Source organism: Lissotriton vulgaris, chromosome 1_1 (genome assembly GCF_964263255.1).
Source record: "Lissotriton vulgaris chromosome 1_1, aLisVul1.2, whole genome shotgun sequence".
In the NCBI taxonomy this organism is placed as follows: domain Eukaryota; kingdom Metazoa; phylum Chordata; class Amphibia; order Caudata; family Salamandridae; genus Lissotriton; species Lissotriton vulgaris.
In genome coordinates, this window is record NC_141685.1 from 2,104,159,877 (window position 1) to 2,104,182,560 (window position 22,684).

The following is a 22,684-nucleotide window of genomic DNA, read 5'->3' on the forward strand; positions in this document are numbered from 1 at the left end:
TTTCTGATTCCAACAAACTTCTGGAAACAAATTATTTCTCCCCTAAAATTGGAGGATGTCATATTCCATGCCTCATGTATGCCAGTATCCTCATCCTAATGGTTTATACTCCGGTTTACAGTGAAAGGTTAATGTTCTTTAGGTATACTGTGAGGCAAATAAACTTGTGAAAAAAAAAAAACTTAATTTGACTGTAAAAAAAATAAGACGTTTGCTTTATTTGTTAATAATGTTCTTTTAGAACAGGTATCATAGGCCTTACCTTTCCAAATAATCTGAAATGGGACAAACACCTGGATGTCCTAAAAACCTCATTAATAGTTGTGGTAAATGCTTTAAAAAGTACTGACGTTCAATAGGGCAGAATATCTGCTGACCCTTAAAAAAAGCAAGTCAGGGTAAATTCTGTAGGCTCTAAATGGGACTGAATTATTGTGCCTTAACAGCCAAGTAAGTTGGAGCATCTTGGAAAGGATGGGGTAGATGCACAAGCACCTTGCAACACTTTTGCGCTGCCGTTGCATCACTTTTTGTGATGAGACGTAAACAATGCACCACGTTGTGGCCCATTTACAACGTGACGCATATAGGAAGATACATCAGCCTCTAAAGCCCTTCGTCATATTATACTTGCCTCAAGTATAATGTATGCTAGTTGGCTATTCCCAATTCAAAAAAAGTCTCATGGAAGTGATGCAGTGAAATCTACAAAATTTCACTACGCCACTTCTAGGACGCCACTTCATCAAAACCCTATGCCTGCTTGGAGCAGGCTTAAGGAGTGACACAGTGTATTGGGAAGAGGCCTCCTTGTGCATTGCTGAAGTTGCATCGTGCTTGCAACATGACTCCAGCAATGCACAACTTTTGGGACAATAGATGCATCAGAAGTTCTGACGCATCTGTCAATTCTTGCGCCATGGTGAGCTGCATTGTAAATTCAGTGTATCCAAGGGTTGCGCATGGACGATCGGGGAAACTGGCGCATCTGTAGAATGCATCAGTTTCTCGTAAATGTGCCCTGATATGTTTAAAGAAGCTTTCCTGTGACGTCGAAAATGTTATGTCCTGCCAGGGGTATGTCATGAGTAAGTCCCAGTAGGAGGCTCTGGGTACTCGGGGACCATCAACACTCGGGTTGCCCCCAGCTCAGGAACCTTAGGTTCACTATATAGCAGTTAATTCCCAAAATAATTCAGGTAATCTCCAGAGCTGCCACTTTCTGCCTGAGCTTCAGCTTTCCAACCCAAGCCTGCCAGAGTTGGGCATTCCTTCTTTGATTTACCGAACTCCTCCCTGGTGTGCCCACCCTCAACTTGCCATCCAGCAAGCTCAGGCAGGTTTCCCATGCCTGCAGTGTCCTCTGCTGTGGGCTCTGGGGTGGCCTTCTGGTTATATGGACCATGGGAGTTTTGAGATCTGGTTTCCCATGCCCCGTACTCTTCCCTTGTTTGTCAGCTGCCTGGGTAATTTTTCCAGGTGCCGGGCTTCCTTGACTTCACTATTGGGTAGCCCTGGACTTTCTAATCAGGTCCACCCACTCAAGCAAACCTAACATCTCCAATTCCTCTTCATAATTTGATGCCTGTTGTATAGGAGGAAGATATTCAAAATGGTCAGTCCCTCAAACCCTAAGTTGTGCCAAAGAAAAAAGCTTTTCCTCTCAGGACAATATCAATTCCCCCCCAAAAGCTCCTAAATACTTTGTGAATGGCCTATCCCAGGTTTTCCATTTAAATGGTGGTTCACCTGGCGACTGTAAAAAAATAAGGTGGGAGTAGATTCCCCCACAGTATTGTGAAATCCTGCACAATTACATCCTCTATAAACCTGTAATGAGACTTAACATTCTTGCCACACAAAACACCACAAAATTGGAGAATAAACATAAACCTCCTAGGCCCAATTTCGGAAATCCCCAAAACATGTGCATACCACTGAAAAATAGGAGACTCCACAAAGCAACAAGTTGAAAATAAAACATGATAGTGAGCATGCCACTGATAGGCAAACACTAAACTCTAAAAACACCAAAACAATGTGCCACCAATTTGAGAAAAACTGGTGCATAAATAGAAGTGTGCGTGTCACTGCAACTTTGCAAGGTTGCTTACTGCCAGGTGACATGCTGAGTGTACATGCCGCTGTTTGCCCCGACATTTCACCACATCACAGGGAAGAACAACAGCCAAATCAATGCTTAGCAAATGCAAACACGCTTACAAAATAAACAGTGTGCGTGTCACCGACGGCTGGAAGCTGTCGCTTGACATCGTGGAACGCGGTGGGGATATAAACAGTGTGCATGCTACAGCACACTGGAATCTGCCGCATGACACGCTGAAAAGCTGAAATATGCACTATGTCCGCTTGCAGGAAGAAAAAAAACATCCAGTCAATCACATCAGGTCATGTGACCAGATGTCATAGAGGTATTTTCTTGTGCGGAGTGGAGCAGGAAACACTTGCATCCAGCAAGCTACTGACTTTATGATAATGGTCACCCTTGGACCAGAGATGGAGGCAGAAGCAGATGTGTTTGTGCATTGAGGTGGAGGTTTTTCTACCACCAATAATTTCTTCTCTGGGAAGTCTCAGGGTCAAACAGTATCCTCCCCTATGGTGCCCTTTTTACGCCTCCTGTCTAGCTCAGTTTGAATATTGCTAGGCCCAGTGAAAAGGAATAGAGCCGTTGGGGTGGTCGCGTAACAGGTCACATTTACTACTACTCTATGGGGTTCTACCTTGTTGGGCTGTATTCTGGCCCTGATTCTCAATATGTTTAAGTGGAGAAGGCATTTTGCTTTTTCAGGGGCTATATTTTGGGACAAGTAAAGTCTATCTGCGCCTATTGCATGCAGTATCAGTGAACAGATGTACCACGACCTAGCTGATGTCTTAGAGCCCTCGGCAGCCATGTGCTGATACCACCTGTTGTGTAAAAGAGCGCTGTGTAGTGCATGTAGAATGCTAGAGTTTGGGTTGGTGTAATTATAAGTGACATGGGAGAGATTCCTGACCAAGTGCTGGGATAGTTTTTGAAAAGACTCTATTTGGCCTGGCGGCACTTTGGCAGCGAATAGATGCAGCAGCACCCAAACTAGACAGAGGGTACATAGAAGTGTAAAATTACATAGCTTGTAATTGAACATTGCAGGTCTTTGATATCGATCCAGGGGAGAGGTCTGTGGTACTGTGGTTATCAGGTGTTTTCGTTCAAATGTCCAATAAATAAGTTCACAGTGCAGTTCGTAAGTTTGATTCACCTACTTTACATCTGTGTTGGGGTAATGACGTAACAGCTGAAAGGAGGTGCACTTGGAAGTTTGATTGCAGACCTGTTGGGTAAGACCATGTTTCATTTGTTAATTCAGAAAAAAGTTGCCTGTGCCTTGCTGTTAATGATCATTTTTTCAGGTTGCAGTATTTCCCTCAGGAATCTGTTCTCTACACTCCATTTATACATTCCTTTTTTTTGTGGGGCACTGAAATGTGGCCCTGATCATGGTATCTTTTTGATGGTTAAAGCCTAAAGGTGGCTTATGAGTAATGAAGCGAATTAATCTACTTTATGACCCTTCGTACTTAACTGGGTACCTTATTTTGTGTTTTATGGAGAGTTCTTGTGATCATGCGAATGGATGTATCTATTTTTTCATGGGGTTTATCAGCATCGCCCGTCTACTGAGACCCCGTCTCTCCTGATGTGTGCCTGGGGGCACCATCGGTTGGGGTTGCTATCAACCTACACGTGCGTGGGACCACACGAGGAGGGAGCGTGTTGCTGTTTAGAGTTGTTGGTGGTTGCAACATGCCCGGAGATCACGTGTTTCTTGGCAAGGTGCATGCAATGGCCTCTCCCTTGTTGTGCCAGATATCTTGGTTCCAGCCTTTTTCTAGAGGCATCTTTTAAAGGGAGGGGCTAACTTTGTGCTTCCCTAGATTTCATGCGAACTGCTATTTCACTTCTCATGAAGTGGAGGGGATCGGAAACTCGTTCTGTGGCTCTCATGTACCCCTGATCATTGTCTTGTGGTGTTTGAGGACAGGGCTTACTGCTTTCTCTGGCGGGTTATGTGAGTCCTGATCCATTTGTCAATTGCGAGGCCTGGTATAGGGGTGAGTGCAATTTGCGTTCTACTCTTGCCTGGAGTTGCGATGGACTTTTTGGCCCCACATCTCCCAGGCGCACCCCCTCTCACTTCAACCACATCTTATTAGTCGTGTTTGGATCTGTGGTTCCTGGCTTGTGGCTAGGGACTTCCAAATAATGCTTTTTTTATGAAGTCATTACCTCTCCGGACAGTTACCCCTCCCTGCCGAGGTTGTAGCCTCGGTCCCTGTTGGGCTGAGTTGCCTGTCTGCAATTGCTGGTAACATTTGTTTGTCCAACTACCTGATCCCTGGTTTGCGGGGGTGGGGTGGCTGACTAACCTCCATGAATATCAGGTGTACTTGGGCTTCCCTGGGTTTGGTTTTGAGGATTAGGGTTTAGTTGTGGCTGACCCTGGCCCATCGATCTCTGTTTGTGGTATGCTTTTAACTGGTATCTGTCTGCCAAACTATGGCAATAGTAAGATTTCATAAGGTCTGGCTGCAGCCACCCCCCCTTTCCTCTGCCACTATAGCTACCTTGAAACCCCCTGGGGTTTTGCAGTGGAGCCCCCTTAAAGACTGGAGCCATTTGCGATTTGTGTTGGACCAATTTAGCAGTGTCTCTCTGGGCTTGCTCCTGTTTTTCTCTATCCTTCTCTTGTTTCTTTGTGTGGTAATGTAAAATATGAGCTTGTATCTCCTGCCAGGACTTGGTGTCTAACCCGACCACGCTGTCTAACCCATTTTGTATTTTGATGGGCAGCCCTTTTTTGAGAATATTATAAAAGAATGTGACATTAGGGCCTGTGTTAGTCCACAGCTGTCCTGTCTCTAGTTCCCATCCGTCCCTCATCCTATCCAGAAAATCAGTTATTGTACATGATATTAACATCACCTATCGAACTAAGTATTATCTATAATCACAGACTCTGTGTAACATTGAAAGATCACAAGGCACACCAGGGTAAAGATGCCAGAAAGTTGCGTTCTTTATTAGTAGAAGGTAGATCCCATCCAACATTCTCCTAGCATCACCTCCCAGCTTCTCCTCACACCACATTCCATGTGACATCCACACATTCTCTGTGACGTTGCATAACTTTCTACCCAATATGACAGCTCGCACACACCTCCTTCCCATAACTACACAAAAAAGTATGTAAAACTACAAGCCAGTACATTGTTTGTAATGCATTATGCACTAGTTAAAAGAAATACGTATTATTTAGTGATTAACACTAACTCACCAAAACATATTGGTCAAATCTGTTTCACATTGGCCATAACCTATTCATATATACTTTCATAAATTATGGTAAGTATACATTTTTGTTAACTGTTACCCATAGAACAAGACTATGTAACCAATTATACATATGGATAGGTAATATTTCTCATAGTCCTTCATACATTTTGGTCCTAATTATATAGTCCTTCCTACATTTATGGCATTTGTACACGTCTACTAAATTGACTAGTACAGTAACCCTTCCAGCATCTTCTTTTTCTCCCCTGTGTCACATTTATCATTGTCAAAGTCTAATCTCCCTTTATACAACAGACCTCTTTCGAGAATCCAAATGCAATGGTCCTGAGTTCTGTTTCGTTTATCAAATGACGCTTTCCTATAGGACTTTTAACTTAACTTAGTCCCCCACAGATATTTCTGAATTCTTTACAGCCATTCTTTTTTCAGAATACTCATTTCTATTTTTAATCTTTTCTTCTTCTGTCACACAACAGCATTCCCCACTACAGCCCTTTCCCAAGCCAAACTCATAAATATTGACCTAAAAATGTTTCATAAGAGAGTTATGGTATCTTCCTTTAAACCATTCAAATGGGGTTTTACCTGTTATGCTATGAAGTGTTCTATTTTCCTTATCACTTAATTCCTCCAATTTAAAGTATTGGATTTGGATAACCTAATGGTCTCTTTCAGTAATCTGTTTAGCCTCCCAATCATTTCATTAGTCTCAGCGTGATGAAGAGTGCACTCCAATATCTGGAAGTAATGTTTCAGGAAACCCCTCTCTTCCTATTAGTTCCCATAAAAATGTAGTCACTTGTCTAGTCTCTATTCCTTTTGTGAAACAATTCTCTGGCAACCTAGAAGACTTACTTTACTAAATAAAATGCCTCAGGCCCACTTACTTTTACTTACCTTGGTTGGACGCTGGTACTTCACTGCTGAGCTGGACCTGGAGGGCACCTTATGAACTTTTAATAGTAAGTACTTATCCTGCAGAGAGCCTCTTCGCTAGTTCTGCTCTGTTCGCCCATGGCGTGCCCTTATTTTCTTCTAATATGTTTAATTATTGTTTTTTTTATTTTCGATTTTACTTGACTATGGTGTCCATTAGGATGGCGGGCGGACTTTGCCCACCCGCCATACCTGTGCAAAACAGGACCGCCCGCCATCGAAGCGGCGGTCCCGCCTTGGTCATTAGGATGCGCCCGCCACACTGGAATTTTTCTATTTGCTTCACATCTTTCGTGATGATAGCAGACGGGGGTTACACTTGGCTTGGACTGTTCCTCACTTTTAAACACTCCGGACGTACAACGCCGCCACCCTCAACGCACTCAAACCCGAACGGAACCCCGCCTGCCACCGAGCCACACCGAATTGCACCCACGGACCCTTCACCTGCCAAGCCTGCAAATTCACCTGCCTCCGGACCATCACCGCACCCGAAAGGCAAGGCACCAGCAACAACACCTCAAGTGCATCCTGCTCAACACCCGCTCCGTCCACAGACACGCTGTCGAACTCTGGAACCTGCTTGACTCAACATCTCCAGACGTCGCCTTCCTCACGGAAACATGGATAAACGCCTCCTCAGCACCCGACATCGCCATAGCCATCCCGGATGGATACAAGATCACCCGGAAGGACCGTGTCAACCAGACCGGAGGAGGCATCGCCATCGTCCACAGGAACACCATCCCTATCACGACCAACTCCGACGACACCCTCACCGCCGCCGAGCACCTTCACTTCGAGATACACACCGACCCCAAGACCACCATCAGAGGCACTCTCATCTACAGACCCCCATGACCACGCACACAATTCAACGAAGCCATTGCAGACTTCATCAGCCCGCACGCCCTCACCTCCTCTGACTACATCCTCCTAGGGGACCTCAACTTCCACCTGGAGAACAACAACGCCAGCAACACCACTACCCTGCTGGACAACCTCACCAACCTCGGACTCAAGCAACTGGTGAACACCTCCACCCACTACGCCGTCCACACGCTTGACCCCGTCTTCTCCTCCAGCAAACACATCGCCTTCAGCCACTCCACCGGACTTCACTGGACCGATCACAGCTGCGTCCCCTTCAGCTTCAAGAGAAGCACGACCTACCACCACCCGCAAAAAGTTCCCCGCAGGAGCTGGAGCAAGATTACCGCCGACCAGCTCACCACCTCCCTCAGCCAGAACCCTCCCACCAACACGACGGACCCCACGAAGCAGCTCGCATCTTCACACAGTGGCTCATCAACAGCGCCGACGACCTCGCACCACTGAAGAACCCTCCCAGCAGACACGGCAGCAAAAAAGCCTCGTGGTTCACCAACGAACTCAAAACATCCAAGAAAAACTGCTACACCCTCGAAAAAGCCTGGCGCCACAACCAGACCACAGAAAACATGACCGCCCTCAAGAACGCCACCTGCACACACCACCAGCTGATCCGCACCACCAAAAGGACATCATTCAAAGAACGCCTGGACAACAACACCCACAACAGCAAGGAACTCTTCAGCATCGTCAAAGACCTCTCCAACCCCAGCGCCGGAAACAACGACATCACACCCTCGCAAGACCTCTGCAACTCACTCGCCTCCTTCTTCCAGCGCAAGATCGCCGTCATACACAACAGCTTTGACGCACCAACCAGGCACCCAACCACCGAAACAACGCCCCCCACCACCACCCTCTGCAACTGGACCCCGGTCAGCACCGAAGACACCACCCGCACGATGAACACCATCCACTCCGGATCCCCTACCTACCCCTGCCCCCACCACGTCTTCAACAAGGCCGGCTCCATCATCGCACCCCAACTCCGGAACATCATTAACATCTCCTTCAACTCCGCCACCTTCCCGGAGAGCTGGAAGCATGCCGAGCTCAGCGCCCTCCTGAAGAAACCGACAGCGGACCCCACTGACCTCAAGAACTTCCGCCCCATCTCGCTCCTCCCTTTTCCTGCAAAAGTCATCGAGAAGACCGTTAACATACAGCTCACCGCCTTCCTCGAGACGAACGGATCCCTCGACCCCTCACAGTCCGGTTTCCGAGCCAACCACAGCACCGAAACCGCCCTCATCGCAGCCACCGACGACATCAGATCCCTGCTTGACAACGGGGAAACAGCTTTCCTCATCCTCATGGACCTCTCTGCAGCATTCGACACAGTCTGCCACCGCACTGTAATACAGAGCCTCAGCAACATTGGAATCCAAGGGAAAGCACTGGAGTGGATCACCTCGTTCCTCGCCGGTAGAACCCAGAGAGTCCGCCTCCCCCGTTTTGATCCGCGGCCACCAAAGTCATCTGCGGCGTACCTCAAGGATTCTCGCTCAGCCCCACCCTCTTCAACGTCTACATGAGCCCCCTCGCAGCCATCGCACGCCAACACAACCTTAACATCATCTCATACGCCGACGACACCCAGCTGATCCTCTCCCTCACCAACGACCCGGCCAACGCCAGAGCCAGCTTACACGAGGAAATGAAGGACGTCGCCGAATAGATGAAGAACAGCCGCCTGAAGCTGAACTCAGACAAGACGGAAGTCCTCATCCTGGGATCATCCCCCTCCGCTTGGGACGACTCCTGGTGGCCCCCTGCCCTGGGAACCACCCCCAAGCCAACGGACCACGCACAAAACCTGGGCTTCATCCTGGACTCCGCCCTCGCAATGACCAGACAAGTCAACGCTGTATCGTCATCCTGCTTCAACACCCTGCGGATGCTCCGTAAGATCTTCCGATGGATCCCCACCAAAACCAGGAAGATGGTCACCCAGGCACTTGTCACCAGCCGAATGGACTACAGGAACACCCTCTACGCGGGAACCACTGCCAAACAACAGAAAAGACTACAACGCATACAGAACGCCTCCGCACGACTCGTCCTGGACATCTCCCGCCACAACCACATCTCCGCCTACCTGAGAGACCTGCACTGGCTCTCCGTCAGCAAGAGGATCACGTTCAGACTCCTCACCCACGCACACAAAGCTCTCAACGACCTGGGCCCCAAATACCTCAACAACCGCCTCACTTTCTACACGCCCACCCGCCAGCTGCGATCGGCCAGCCTCGCCCTTGCCACCGTACCACGCATCCGCAGAGCCACTGCCGGAGGAAGATCCTTCTCCTACCTGGCGGCCAAGACATGGAACTCCCTCCCCATCCACCTACGGCTGACCCAGGACCATCTCTCCTTTAGGAAGCAACTCAAGACATGGCTTTTCGAGCAGTAACGCACCCCCCCCCCCCCAGCGCCTTGAGACCCTTCCGGGTGAGTAGCGCGCTTTACAAATTGTTCTGATTGATTGATTGATTGAATGATTCACTGTTTGGCTCTTTAGATGGTGGCGACGTATTTAATAGAGTTAGTTGGCAAATTCTGCTGCTGCTATGTCGACTTCTGTGCCTCATTCAATATGCTTGACTGTGCTATATATTGGGATAAATTAAAAAGTTTAAAAATTCCTCCCAATATATTGAACACTATCCAGCAGTTACACACTCAAAATTGGGCTCAGGTGGATGTGAGCAGGCATGGTACCCTCTAAGAGAAAAATGCCTCATTATAAACAGGCTTTGGCACAGGTGTGTTTTACCTTCACTCGTTTTTACCCTTTTTATTTCTGAGTCCCAACAAACTTATGGAAACAAATTATTTCTCCCCTAAAATTGGAGGATGTCATATTCCATGCCTCATGTATGCCAGTATCCTCATCCTAATGGTTTATACTCCTGTTTACAGTGACAGGTTAATGCTCTTTAGGTATACTGTGAGGCAAATAAACTCGTAAAAAAACAAGACCTTAATTTGACAGTAAAAAAAATAAGACGTTTGCTTTATTCGTTATTAATGTTCCTTTAGAACAGGTATCATAAGCCTTACCTTTCTAAATAATCTGAATTGCGACAAACACCTGGATGTCCTAAAAACCTTATTAATGGTTGTGGTAAATGCTTTAAAAAGTACTGAAGTTCAATAGGGCAGAATATCTGCTGACCCTTAAAAAAATCAAGTCAGGGTAAATCCTGTAGGCTCTAAATGGGACTGAATTATTGTGACTTAACAGCCAAGTAAGTTGGGTCATCTTGGAAAGGATGGGGCAGATGCACAAGCACCTTACGACACTTTTGCGCTGCCGTTGCATCACTTTTTGTGATGAGGCGTAAACAATGCACCATGTTGTGGCCCATTTACAACATGATGCATCTAGGGAGATACATCAGTACATCAGCCTCTAAAGCCCTGCGTCATATTATACTTGCCTCAAGTATAATGTATGCTAGATGGCTATTCCCAAATCAAAAAAGTCTCATGGAAGTGACGCAGTGAAATCTACAAGATTTCACTGCGCCACTTCTAGGACGCCACTGCATCAAAACCCTATGCCTGCTTGAAGCAGGCTTAAGGAGTGACGCAGTGTATTGGGAAGAGGCCTCCTTGTGCATTGCTGGAGTTGCATCATGCTTACAACCAGGGCCGGACTGGGAACCAGAACCGGCCCTGGCAAAGTGCTCGGCCGGCCCCCCTCTCCCCCTCCAGGAGGAGAGGGGAGGGGGGAGAGGTGCGATCGTGCTCTGTGACAGGGCCGGTTTTCGGCCGTTTTTGTTACAGGGCTGTTTTTGCAGCATAACGGCCCTGTAACAAAAACGGCCCCAGGGGCCCAAAACCGGCCCCCAACCATGCGGCGCACCGGGGGATTGCCCGGTGCCCTCAACGGCCAGTCCGGGCCTGCTTACAACATGACTCCAGCAATGCACAACTTTTGCGACAATAGATGCATCAGAAGTTCTGACGCATCTGTTAATTCTTGCGCATGGTGAGCTGTATTGTGAATAGAGTGTATCCATGGTGGCGTAAGGGTTGCGCATGGACGATCGGGGAAACTGACGTATCTGTAGAGATGCATCAGTTTCTCGTAAATCTGCCCCGATATGTTTAAAGAAGCTTTCCTGTGACCTCGCAAATGTTAAGTCGTGCCAGGGGTATGTCATGAGTAAGTCCCAGTAGGAGGCTCTGTGCACTCGGGGACCATCAACACTCGGGTTGCCCCGGGCTCAGGAACCTTAGGTTCACTATATAGCAGTTCATTCTCCAAATAATTCAGGTAATCTCCAGAGCTGCCACTTTCTGCCTGAGCCTCAGCTTTCCAACCCAAGCCTGCCCGAGTTGGGCATTCCTTCTTTGATTTACAGAACTCCTCCTGGTGTGCCCACCCTCAACTTGCCATCCAGCAAGCTCAGGCAGGTTTCCCATGGCAGCAGTGTCCTCTGCTGTGGGCTCTGGGGTGGCCTTCTGGGTATATGGACCATGGGAGTTTCGAGATCTGGTTTCCCATGCCCGGTGCTCTTCCCTTTTTTTGTCAGCTGCCTGGGTAATTTTTCCAGGTGCCGGGCTTCCTTGAATTCACTATTGGGTAGCCCTGGACTTTCTAGTCATGTCCTCCCACTCAAGCAACCCTAACATCTCCAGGTGTGACATGAGCTCCACTTCGTTCCAGACAATGTGCTCCACAAATTTGCCTAATACGCACTCTACAGGCTTGGCAGAGCTCACAGCTACTTTTGGAGAACCTGAGACTGCCACCCCATTCAAAGGGAACTAGACCCACTTGATATTGACTCTTCCTGTTGTCTGTCACTGTAGCCTGGTCGAATGTATTGGGCATACTTCCTCTGAGGACATCAAATGACACCTCACAGTAGTCATACTGGATCCTGTGTGCCTCAGAGCCTCCACCCTCTGTTATCTATTTCATACTGACCCACTGCCCGTATTTGGAAGTATTGGAAGGCATGTGGGCTTTGGGCACCATCTCTTTGTCATCCATGAACATCAGGATAACCTCTACTCTCTCCCCCACAAATTGGGACAATATCCTCCCTAAGTGCTACACTGGCCAGCCCTCGGGTCTGCTCACCAATGGGGGGCTGTGCCCTCATGAGACCCTTGGCACCCTTTTCACCTGCCCATTCTTGCAGCACTCCTGGCACTTGGGGACAAACTTACCTCACAGAAGCAAATCAGAATTTGCTTAGGATGTATCTTACTTGGAAGACCCAAGAATTCCTGGATACCTCAATTATATAGAGATTTTAGGTGAGCTGGATAGCCACTCCTTTTGATTATCTGCTACTCTACATAATCACTATTTTGTCAATATATATATATATATAATTAAATATGCCAATCACATGTAAGCACTGGTTACAAGTGGTAGAGTGCCCAGAGTCCTAAGGCTGCAAAAACGAATAATGCAAAACAGGAAGGGAGAAGGCAACATTTTGGAGTAAGACCACCCCAAGGCTGTCAGGTCTTACAAAGCCCAAGACCATCCATCAGTCAAGTAATTCTGGGAACATCTGATCTTCTCTTCTACATCTCATTACTTATTTCACTAACTTGTCTTTCATATTTTGTAATTTAAGTAAACACTTAAATGTTTTTCTTGATATTTATTGTTTTACTTTCATGCATTTATCTCTATGCATTTGTGGTCAAGATCACTTTCTAGTTTGTGAATAATCATTGAGCATAATTCTCCTCTGTGTAGATGCTAGGTCAGGAGATACCTTGGCAACGCAAATGCCAAATTTTGAGGGGGAGGGGGCTAAGACAAAAATTTCAGGGGGGCTGATTCTTCAAGCAATAGGCAGAGGGGAGCTGCAGGGGCACTAGCAAGGGGTTAAAAACAACAAAGCCTCATTAAGAAGCAAATGGTCTTTTTATAGACCTGTGAAGTACTCAGGTGTGGCTGTATGTGTGCCTGGGAAGCTGTCTCATCCCGGGCTGACACACATGATGGTGGGAGGGGGGCTGAAGCCCTTTGAGTCCAATGGGCGTTGTGTGCCTGATCTGAGCCAAGTGAGCTGATTGAGGGAAAATATACTGCGCCCTTCTGTACCACAGAGACCAGTTCCTTGCCTCATACCATGTCATAAGGGTCCCTCATCAATAATGCTTGATTATTGTGTGCTCATCCAAAATGTGCAACACAAACCCAACAACAAATAATAATAACCAATCCTAAAAATATATAAAACTTGCAGGTTCTCTAATAATACATGGTTGCATGCAAAGCTGACCAGGCCCCGTGACTAACACCTGCTATGCATGGCTAAAGGCCATCCATAAAGGGTGTTTTCTTTCCGACCCCAGTGTATGAATGAAGATCTTGCACCTTTGAGGTTGACATCTGCAGTCTCTGTCCGAACACTGCTGGGCATAACCAAAGGCACTGGCAACCCAGAGCAGGTATATGGTAGGTGATTCCGTTCTTCATAAAAACAACCCTGAAATTCACAGAAAAAAAGATATTTAAAAATTATTTATGATGCAGCGAACACAACCTCGAAGAAACACCCTGAAATTCGCCAGTTATGGTATGTAGTAACCCCAGTTTCACACCATAACTCGCTCTGTCTATCATTGTGCAAACAACATTTTGCTGGTGGCATGAGGAAAAACGCCTGTCTAGCTAGAGGAAAAAATGGCAGGCAAGTGCTTGGGTTATGGTGTACATTGCGTGTTGCATACTATAACTGGAATTTTAGCGCTTTTTCGGGATTGTGTTTGCTGTATCATAGCTATTGCATTAACTATATATTCATATGTCTTTTTTATTTATTAAATTGTGTTATAAAAATTATTTTAATAGTAAACAACAACGTTTTTCTTTTAAGGAGTTAAACGCCCATGTTAAACAATTTCCTTTTAAGCTCTGGTGTTAGTAAAGGCCTTTTTACTGAAAATATGTATGTAATGGGCTTTATGCCAGCTCTCTTCATTCTTTGGTCTGCAGTAGTGTCATTCAGATTTTGCTTCTGCCCATCACAACATACTGCACGTGTCTGTGGGTCTGCCCATTTCAGCTGTTGATTCCGTTCTGTGTGAAATGGCATTCCACCCAAGCACAGTGTTGTCCCACATTCAGAAAGTAGTCCCTTTCACTACTAAGAAATGGTGGGCCAATTAGTTTTTTACATTTTTTAAATTATATCCTTTCTTTTCGAATGGTTTTTAAAAAAGGTTTACAGCCACGGCCAGACCTTTTGTCTTTGCTAATTCTTGTTAAAAGTATTAGTTCAAGAAACCCCCAATACGTTTCAAGAACTCTTTTTTGTCATTAGCATGTACTACTGAAAAAGGAATTTGTGGATGACTATTCCAGTTAATGTTTTTTAAAAGATCCAATGCAAGGAGACATTTACAATGTACATTTGTAATCTGTACTATGCTAAACAGGCACGGATTTAGATAAAATCTAGGTAGAAATAAATATACAATACATTGAGTTTCTACCCCTTTGGTGTTAGTCTAATACTGCACTTGTTCATTATTATTCATAATGACGCGGCACCAAAATACAGATTGTACAGTGCATTTATTTCACTTTTAATTGTAGACAAGAACCCTAACAGTTATTTCATTTCCTTGCTCAGCTAGGATTAACCGATACAGGCGCACATTTACATTACCCAATAACGTCTATTCTAGAATGTTACGCAAAACGCGGACTCTTTCAAAGCAGCACGTAGTATTTTAAAGATTTACTGGTGAGTACTAAAAGTAACCGGATCTTCATACAAGCCGGCCCGCAGTTTCCAATGGCATATTGTCTTGCGAAATAAACCTCACGACCTTTGGCCTTGAGATCAGCGTTGCAACTGGAGTTATATATAGTCCTTCTTTTGCTCTTAAAAGTCCCATGGAGGCAATGAATAGTGTACGTGCATGGGTTCTGAACAAGGAATATTACATAATTTTTGGAATGTGGCTGAACTTTGTGGCGTCTCCGATTTTGTTTTCCTAGCAATTACACGTTCTCGGAGAAAAAGACCATGGTGAGTTTAAAAAAAATAATTAAAAAAAAATATATATATACATGCTTGCACGCGTTTTACTCGGTAATTCTCAGCTGTTTTCATTTATTGTAAGTCAGTATTGAATAGGGAAAAACAATAAACTTTATCATGTTACTAATGTTATTATATAAGTGACAAAATAAAATGTAATTTGTAATCGTAAGGATGTATATTTTAGTACGTAGGTAAAGACTGCTATGGAGATTTCTCGATGTTGACATACACGGGGGACACAGACAGTACCTCACAGCGTAACAGAATATGGTTTTGCGATGACGCTAGTAACATAATGCGTCTCTGCGCCCATATCAGTGTTGGTAGCTGAATTTGATGCCACATTGTACATGTGAATAGATCTATATCTAAATGTACATATACAGATATATACGTAGATTTTAAGCAAACATACGTATCTGTGAGTTGCGTGTATACGCACACACACACATATACATATATGTGTAAATATTTACTGAAAAAACACAAAGCAGCGTCATTATTACATTCACCTTTTACCAAAACAAAACCATAGAAATTCAGCATTTATAGTTGGACTTACTGTTATACTTACGTTAAGAAACCAAAACTCGTGACCTAAAGTTACTTAAAGGTTTGAAGTCATAGTTTCTTCAGATAAGTATAACTATAACTGCTGAATTTCTATGGGTTTGTGTGGGTAAAACGTGAAACTAATTATAACGCCCCTATAACCTCTCTTTTCTTCAGAGAATTCGATTTTTTTTTAAACATAACGTAATATATAATTGAATCAGAGGCCGCCCGTGGCTACCTGTGGGTACCCGCTGAGAATCTGCACCCATAGATATTCAAAGTATTATTTCTTTAACTCCAAAACTACAGAACAGATTTACACCAAATGCCAAAAAGGGCTCTTACTGAACCAAGAGCTAGTTTGTGATGACTTTGGTGTCATTCCATCCAGCGGTTCATGCTGCAGGCGTGTGAGGATGTGCTACCTGTGTCTGTCTGATTAGTTTAATGCAAAGGTGTGAGTGTGCTTTGGACAGTTTTGGAAATAGAGAATTTGGATGGGGATGGGGTGGGAAGCTGGCCACAAGGTTGGAATGGTTGGGAAGCTGCGGTCAGTGAGTAGGCTAGGCCTTGAAAAGACCTCTGTAGGCCAGACATAGTCCTGTGAATACCTTTCAGGTAGGCTACCATTTGTCCTATGTGGCTACCAAGCCCCTGGATGGCATTCATTAGTGCAGTCTGGTCAATGGAGACATTCCTGAAGAGGTCAATCGCCACCTCACTGAGTGCAGCCAGGGGGATGAAGGGTCAGAGGGTGAGGTACCTGGAGTAAAAAAGATCTCAGGCCTTTAGCGTGCCTGGGTAGACCAACTAGATGGACCTAGAGGATGGTGCTCTGGGTGGCGGATAAGGATGCAGGTGGAATTTGAATTTAAAATTTGAATTTAAAAACACTTATAAAGCGCGGTTTTACCTAGCGGTTTCTTGGCGCTGAGGACTTTAGAACCCGGATGGCAGCTGTGAGAGAACTAGGCTGGGAATGCTTGCAGAAAGAGATGGGTTTTTAAGGCCTTACGGAAATCAGGGTAAAGTGGGATGGATCGGACATTGAGGGGGAGGGAGTTCCAGAAAGTGGGGCCAAGGACCGCAAACTTCACCCCCCCCCCCCATCCTCATCTTCCTGAAGCGAGGGACCGAAAGAAGGGACTGAGAGGAGGAGCGGAGCTCTCTGACTGGTGTATAGCTGGAGATTGCCGAGTTTATGAAGGCTGGGGCAGTTCCAGCTCGGGCCTGGAACGCAGTACAGCCCAGTTTGAAAAGGGCCCTCTCCCTAATTGGCAACCAATGCAAGTTCTTCAATACAGAGGTGGCATGATGGAATTTAGGGAGACCATAAATGACCACTTCGGTTCTGAACCAGCTGTAGGCGTCGGAGAGCATAAGCCGGAACGCCATTGTACAGGGTGTTACCGTAGTCCAGCCGTGATAGGACCATTGCCATCATGATGAGTTTGAGAGCAGGAAGACAGAAGAATCTAGAGATTTTCCTGATAGTACGAAGAGTGAAGAAGCAGGAAGACACCACCATACTGATCTGAGAGTGCAAAGTAAGGTTTTGGTTTAACGTGATCCCAAGTGTTTTGACAGAATGAGAAGGTGAAGGGGGGAACCAAGTGAAGGGGGCCAAAACATAGAAGTCCAGGGACTGGATGCACCACCAGTCAAAACCAGCTCAGTTTTTTCTGGGTTAAGTTTGAGGTGGTTAAAATTCATCCAGTCCCTGATGAAAATCATGATTGATTGGAAATTAGACATAGATTCAGCAGAGTGTGAGAGGTTGAAGATCAACTGGAGGTCGTCTGCATAATTGAAGACAGTGACCTCCAGTTGTTGTAGAGCAGAAATAAGGGGGGAAATATAAAGATTGAATAGAAGAGGAGAGAGGGAAGAACCTTGGGGGAACACCACACTTCACCTTACATGGGGGAGAGGAGAAGCGTTCTAGATGGACGGCCTGGGTGCGGTCCCTCAGGAAGGAGGTGAGCCAAGCCAGGGGAGGCCCCCTGATGCCTGCTGCCCTGACACGGGTGAGAAGGATGGAATGATCAACCGTGTCAAAGGCAGCAGACAAATCTAGGAGGACCAAGGCCTGAGGACGGCCCCCATCCATTCCCTCCCTGAGGCTGTCCAGGACCGAGACCACGACCTTCTCAGTAGAGTGGCGGGGGCGAAATCCAGCCTGACAGGAGGCCAGGTAGCCACTGTCCTCCACAAAGGAACTGAGGACAGAGGCGACGTGGCATTCCAGGATTTTTCCCAAGTAAGGGAGAAGGGAAATAGGACAATAGTTAGTCAGGGAAGCAGGGTCAGCACCGGGTTTTTTCAGAAGGGGATGATTATGGCTGATTTGTGAAGCTTTGGGACTGTACCAATCTCGAGTGAATCGTTCAGAAATGCCAAGGGAGGAGAAGGGCAAGCCCGGAAGATTTCTCTCAGGATGGGCGCTGGGCAGTAGGGTCCGCCGCTACTAGGAAGCGCTCGCTGGAGGAGGCCTCAGAAGAAGTACAGTCACTGATGGCCTCCGTTGCACTCCCCTCATCCTTCGAGCCACTGTGTCCCTCGGTGTCAGTGCAGAGACCACTTTGGCCAGATACTTCCCCACCTAAGTTGGCATCTTCTCCTTTGCCTGCGCTGGACGATGCTGAAAGGACAAATACAATAGTAGGTAGGTAGGTACATTTATTTGTTGATTAATTAAAACCATGACAAGAAAAAAAAAATACAGGTCAAACACAGTTACTAGTTGAACATATAAGGATACAGTGCGTAAGTAGAAATTGTCACCATTGATCAAAAATTTCCAGTCAGGGATTATCGTACTGCTAATATTTTCATACATTTGGCAAGTCAACCTTCTCAGAATTAAAATGCAATTTGCTCACGAGGCAAAAGCTAAAGTGAAAAATGCTAGCAGCAATATTCGATGTCAATTAACCATAAAAAGATATATATTTATATACACTGAAGAACCTTAAAATTAAAAAAAAATCTATAACAATCGTATTGCATTAACAAAGCTAAAGTGACGTGTGCGATCATCATCAAAGTGACCAGTGCTTTAAGTGCAATCGGGCTAGCAACAGATATTCAATGGCAATAAACAGCCTAGTTAAAGAACAATCAGCCCGATTCATCATTGTGAAGTTTTGCGAGTCTGAAATAGCGATTAATAAGGAATCACTATTCCAGACTCGCAAAACGGGATTCATGTAGGAATCGCAATATTTTTTGCGATTTCTACAGCTTCCTTATTTGCGATTAGCTAATTGCTAATCGCAAATATGGAATAACTCCCCATTCATTCCTATGGGCCTAAGGCCCATAGGAATGAATGGGGAGTTATTCCTTATTTGCGATTAGCAATTAGCTAATCGCAAACGAGATTGCGATTTCAAGGGTGCAGGGGTGTCGAAAGGACACCCTGTTACACCCCTGAAATGTAAATTTACACAGATGTTACACACACACATGTCCAAAGGACATGTGTGTGTGTAACATGCAACTTAGAAAAATGCATTTAAATGCATTTTTCTAAGTTTTCGCTATTTACCACGAGGTTTGACCTCGCGGTAAATAGCGGCCCAAAATTTCGAATTCGCAATTTTTAAATGTTTCAAGAATAGCATTTAAGGAATCTCTAATAGAGATTCCTTAAATGCTATTCTTCGCAAATTTGCGAGTTCTTAAATAGCGATTTTTGCATTTGGGATGATGAATCCCAAATGCAAAAATTGCGCTTGCAGATCCTCAGAATCTGGCCCTTTGCGAGCGCAATTTTGCTTGATGAATCTGCGTGAATATCACTAAAAATTCAATATGATACAAGGTAAAAATTAAAAAGCAATGTGCTAGCAACAAATGTTCAATAACATATGACAATTGCAAAAAGACACAATAAAACTGTTTACATACTGTCTTTAACTATTGTATTAGAAAATTCTACGATAGTTCATGCTAAATACAAGACAATAATAGAAACTAAAGTGCAATGTGCTAGCAGCTTATTCAATTTTTTTTAAAACCATCTATAGTGGGTGCCAATCTTTCTGGGATAGAGAGCACCTACACCCTTCGTCAAAAGTAATAAGCAAAGTAAGCGGGACATTATTAAGAAAATACTCTAAAAACAACATATATAAAAGTTTAAAAAGTGCCCTTAGAATAATCCATCAACTCCCTAAATACAGCGGCCTCATCCTTTCCCAGTCGTATCAATATTAACATTTGCTTTGCGTGTCGACCTTACATAATTTCTTTTCCACTCTAAAAATGAATTGGACAAATTGATGTATAGCATGAACGTTGACACCACTTAAACAAAGTATTAGTGCCGATCTACAGGTTCTAACTCCCATAATTTAAAATTATTTTCCGCTCCTGCAACATTTTTAATTAAGGGTTTTTGATGAAAAAGTAAGTATGGTTGGGCCATTATTTTCTCAAAAGTATTGGCGATAGTCCAGAAGTGAGTTTTCTTCCTCACCTCATCCTTATCCCAAACTTCTGATAACAAAGCCACAGTTGAATTAATTAATTTTTTATAAATCATTTTACTCATGGTTTCCTCCTCCAATTTTGGGCATTCAAAAGTTAGGAGACACTCTACTAAATATTCCTACCAACTTCTGGAATAATCGCCTTTCGAAATCTCGCACCAGCAAATATTTGCCAACGAGCCCCCTCTACTGGTCCCTATTACTTTTGTGGTTAAAACATTCAACCTCCTCGGTCGGATTGCTTAAGGGAGTTATTTTCCTATTAAAAAAATGTATCCAACTTAATTAATCTATATTGGCACTTGTGTTTCTAAAATTTCCATTTTCTAAATTGTTAATAATGTCCCAAAACAGACGCGGATCCTTAGATTTACATGCATAATGAAGTTTGGCCCAGGTCTCTTCTTAATACAATTGTTTAGCCCTCCAATTTCTTTTGTATAACCCCTCTGTAAGTCTCTGATTTTAGTTGACATTAAAAAGTAGGATGACCCTTTTGCTTTTCTATACAAAGCTCTTATAGTTTTATTAAGGGAGCGTTTCCAGTATAGTAATCGGTGGAAATACCAACCTGGGTTCTTAGGATTCAAAATTGCCCCCCAGATGGTTTCCTATTAGGGAATTTATTTAATAAAGAGTCTGCTGCTTGTCCTTTGTTTCGTGGAGGGAGAGCTGGTGTTGCTGCTGGGGACTCCTGGATATCGCGGACCTTCCTTGGAAGGAACAACAACATCTCGCGGCCCCGCTGCGCGGGAGCCGCTCGCATTGTGGAGCGTGAGGAAGGTATCTGGCTTATAACTCAGAGACTGACCCTCAGATCGTCCGCGGGACTGCGAGGACCAGTGTGCACTGCGGCGCTGATTTGCCGCAGCTAGTCCTCTTCCCGCCCCCACCTCCTGTCCAGTTAAATCCTGCTCTGGAGAGCGCCTACCTGGTGCTGCTTGTCCTTTGTTTCGTGGAGGGAGAGCTGGTGTTGCTGCTGGGGACTCCTGGATATCGCGGACCTTCCTTGTGAGGACCAACAACTTCTCGCGGCCCCCACTGCGCGGGAGCCGCTCGCATTGTGGAGTGTGAGGAAGGTATCTGCCTTAGAACTCAGAGACTGACCCCCAGATCGTCCGCGGGACTGCGAGGACCAGCATCCACTGCAGCGCTGATTTGCCGCAGCTGGTCCTCTTCCCGTCCCCACCTCCTGTCCGGTTAAATCCTGCTCTGGAGAGCGCCTACCTGGTGCTGCTTGTCCTTTGTTTCGTGGAGGGAGAGCTGGTGTTGCTGCTGGGGACTCCTGGATATCGCGGACCTTCCTTGTGAGGAACAACAACTTCTCGCGGCCCCCGCTGCGCGGGGGCCGCTCGCATTGTGGAGCATGAGGAAGGTATCTGCCATAGAACTCAGAGACTGACCCCCAGATCGTCCACGGGACTGCGAGGACCAGCGTGCACTGCGGCGCTGATTTGCCGCGGCTGGTCCTTTTCCCGCCCCCAACCTCCTATTACTTAAACATCACTCTGGTCACGCACGCGGGACGCGCGCGGGCGGGCGCCGGGCTAAGCCCGGGCAAAGGGCGGGCCATCTGAGGCCATCCGAGGTCGTACTAGGCCGAGCTGGGCCACCTCGACAAAAACTGTGGTATGATTATAACTGTTATAACTGTTGTAGAACTGTAAAATTATCTGGCTAGTTTTATAATATTCTTGTGTCCTTGTGTTGATATACCTGAGAAGCACCCATTATGCCGCTGCAGTCTGGTAAGGAAAGAAAAGTGACACTTACATCTACAGGTGGGACGGCCACGGGAACATTGGATCAATTTTTCAAAAGGGCGACTGTAATCTCAGAAAAAGAAATAGCCCTTACTGATCAGCGCCTGTCCCTAGATCTCATAATGGGAAAACGCTCGTCTTTAGGGCCAATTGGCTTAGCGGTCTCGCCCAAACCATTACGATCAGTAGATCATTCAATTGTTGCAGACTCTAGTCCAAGCTAGATCCTGGAAGACAATGATAATATAGAAGGGCCCTGCTCAGTGAATATATCTATAACCAGCACGGCATCTAGTAGTTCTAACTATAAAGTCCTAAACTCCCCTTTGGCGCTTAGTCCGCCACTAAAAGTAAAGAATCGGGGATCCCCCTTAAAAAGCATACAAAGTAAGCGGAAAAGAGGGTGTAGTCCGCAGAAGGGTGGCTTAACTAAAATTCAAAAGAAAAATAGTAACATCTCTCCCTGCGATGCTATTGTGCAATCCCACACCCCGCACAGGGCTACCTTGGAGCCCACTTTACATTTTCCAAATTGTGGTTTGGACGATGTGGGGCTGTGGGTAAAATAGAAACATTAGTTAAGTCTTTGATGCTACCCTTATTGGAGAGAACTAGGATGATAAATTCAAAACTGGACCAGATAGA